Source organism: Triticum dicoccoides, chromosome 3B (genome assembly GCF_002162155.2).
Source record: "Triticum dicoccoides isolate Atlit2015 ecotype Zavitan chromosome 3B, WEW_v2.0, whole genome shotgun sequence".
NCBI classification, from domain to species: domain Eukaryota; kingdom Viridiplantae; phylum Streptophyta; class Magnoliopsida; order Poales; family Poaceae; genus Triticum; species Triticum dicoccoides.
In genome coordinates, this window is record NC_041385.1 from 576,805,642 (window position 1) to 576,808,949 (window position 3,308).

Here is a 3,308-nt window from a genome sequence, read left to right on the forward strand (position 1 = left end):
TTCCGTCCGTCGGTTTCAGCTTCCCCGTCGTGCTTCCTCCTCTGTCCTGCCTTCCCTGGTCCATCTCTGTTCTTTGTGGCGTCGGGGAGCAGGAAGAAAAAGGCCGGCGAGCCATAGGAGAGTGATATAAAAAAAGGATCAGATGGGGTCCGTCGATGGAGGCCTTGCCGAAGAAGCCGCGGCGCTCGCCGGCCAGCGCCTGAGGTCACGGGGGCAGGGGGGTCAAAGGAGGAGCCGAGGAGGGAGGTCAATGGTGGAAGGAAGAAGATAAGGCAAAAGAAAAAAAACTGGAAGGAGGACGCGCAACAGACGGCTGGATCAGGTGGATCGAACGCGAGCGACGCGACCGGCCGAACGTTTCGGCCGGCGCGCTGGCATGAAACGTTTTCCATGATTTTATTTAGAGCATGTACAACGACTTGGCAAATACATCCCCTCAAACGCCCGTGGATATGGCCGGCCACACTTGCGGGCGCATCCGGACGGACCCTCATATTTCGGTCCCGACATCCATATATCTCAAATTCGGACTCTCGAATCCATGCAAATACATGCACGTCGATTATACAAGACAATGTCGCACGTAAATAGCAAATGTTGGTACGAAGCATAGATAGCGTTTACATAAAATTTATATTAAGTGCCAAACTCAAGCATTGTCTCGTTGGTTATCATTATGGGTCCACATGTGCTCCACAAGATCATTGAGTAGTTGTGTGTGCACCTGCTGATCTCGAAGAGTATGATGCATCTGCAGAAAGTACATCAGCTGAGCCGCATCTTGATCTCCTGGATTTCAACTTGTTCTCCAGGTGCTTCAAAATCATGGGTTTGGACTACACCATCACCCTCATCCTCGGCAATCATATTGTGCAGAATAACACAACATGTCATCAGCTGTCACAAAGTTTCTTATTCTCGCATCATTGCAGCGCTCTGCACAATTCCCCAACGAGGTTGAAGCACACCAAATGCCCTCTCCATATCCTTCCTAACCGCTTCCTGCATTGTTGCAAAATGGCTCTGTTTATTGCTACGCGGCTCGGATATGGTCTTCACAAATGCCGCCCACTGAGGATAGATAACATTGACAAGATAGTAGCCCATGTTGTAGTCTCGGTTGTTGACGGTGTAGTTGCACGACGGTGATTCCCCATTTCAAAGCCTCCTGAACACCGGAGATCGTTGAAGCACGTTGATGTCGTTGTGAGAACCCGGCATTCCAAAAAAAGCATGCGAAATCCGTAAGTCATGTGATGCCACCGCTTCTAGTATGGTGGTGGCCTCTCTAATGTGACCTTGATACATTCCCTGCAGACCTTTGGGGCAGTTCTTCCATTGCCTCTGCATGCAGTCAATCGCTCTGAGCATTCCTGGAAACCCCCTTGCCTCTCCAATAGCCAACAATCTATGTCCTGCACATTTGGTTCTCTGAGATACTCAGGTCCAAACACCTCTACCATGGCGCGGGAAAACTTAACAGCAGTCTTCAGGCATGTGCTCTCCCCATCCTGACCATCTCACCAACGGCATCTGCATCAGTACCAAGTGCAAGCATCCTCAGAGCAGCCGTGCACTTCTGCTTGGCCGAGAAAGAGAGTTGGCCGCAGCAATCCCTTGTGAGCTTGAAGTAGTCGCCGTGTGCCTCTACTCCCTCCACAATGCGCAAAAACAATGGTTTCCACATGCGAAAACGGCGACAAAACCATGGATCATCCGAGAAAGTAGGTTTGGGAGCAAAAGTCCTTGTGCAATAGCTTTGCTCCGGACATCCTATCCCGGTTGATCACTTTTCTCCCTTTGATTAAGCCTTTGAAGTTGAGAATATGCTCCACTTGCTGGTCCAATTTCTCTTGCATGCTCATGAGCATAATCATGTCCCTTCTTCGTCCGAATCCAACAAATCGAAGAACTCATCTTGAATCATTTGGACAAGCTCCGTCGGTCCATAATCCTTATCCGACGAAGCATCAAAATCCATCGTTTTACCTAACAAAATCACAAAAAATCTGGTCGAACAATATGTCGAACACATCAAGCGCAAGGCGGGAGCCAAAGAGTTGTCGGAAGTACCAGGGTGGCGTCCGGGCCAACGGCGACATCCCCCGCTGCGAGGACAGGAGGGCTCTTCTGGAGCTAGCGGCGGAGAGCCTCAGATCTACTGCATGGCTGGCGGAGTGCGAGACGGATGGCGCAGAGAAGGAAGAAGAGATGAGATAGCAAATGGATCCGGCTGGTCTTCGTGGTGGATTTGGTGCAATTTGGCGGTGGGGTCGGGCTGTCGGGTCTGACGTGGTGCGCGTGCGCGGTGTAAGGGCATTCTTGTCCCTTAGTAGTTTTGGTGATTGATGACAATGCTTTTGCGGACTAATCGTGTGTATTGAGCTTTTCAGATATATCATGACTAAACACAAGACGATTTGATGACCCTCGAAGATTATTGAAGATCGGTTTCTCTACGGTTCTTTTCGGTGGAGTTGAGTCATAGGAAAGCCGTACTATTAAGAGGGGGTCCGCTTTGGAAAGATTTGGGTGGAATCTCACGTACATGTCCCTTTTGCACCGCCTTTCCTTTGGCTCTTTGGAGTTTCCTCCATCTCACCTTGTCTCTGCGAAATGAAGGACTCCGAGTTACCCTTCTCAGGCTGGCGGTAGTATTGCTCCTCTGAGCGGTACTACCGCAGGAGCCAGTGGTAGTACGAGGCTCCGGCACAGCAGAACCGTGGGCTTCCATGGTAGTACCACTCCTCCTAAGCGGTAGTACCGTGAGTTCTGGCCTGGCGCTGCTGCTCAAGCGGTAGTAGGGGCGGATGTAATTTTTTACATCCGCGCCCTACGCGGTAGTACCATGCTGCGGCGCGGTAGTACCATGTCGCCAGGTCAGGTACAACAGCAGGAGCGGAGGTAGGGGCGGATGTAATTTTTTACATCCGCACCCTTCACGGTAGTACCGCACCCCTGGTTCTCGGTAGTACCGTGTCGGATTTTTGCATCGATAAAATCTCAGCGGAGGTAGTCACGGATGTAGGGCTAGTTTGGTTCGCATCCTTGGCTCCTTGCCTGGAAAAATCCGGTGCCTGGCGTTGGCCTGGTAAAGACATGATTTCCTGCCTGTCCAGGCTAGCCTGGCAGCTGTGCTTTTGGTTCGTACCCTGGCAGGGTACTACATCATCGAGTCATCCAGCGAATAAAAAATTCTTAAGCAAAGGTTAGGCGTGCTGTGGCACGTCCAGGCATAAGGAATTGGAAGCCTGGGCCAGGCAAATCCTATTGCCTGGGCTAGGAATCTTTTTTATTCTTTATTTTTT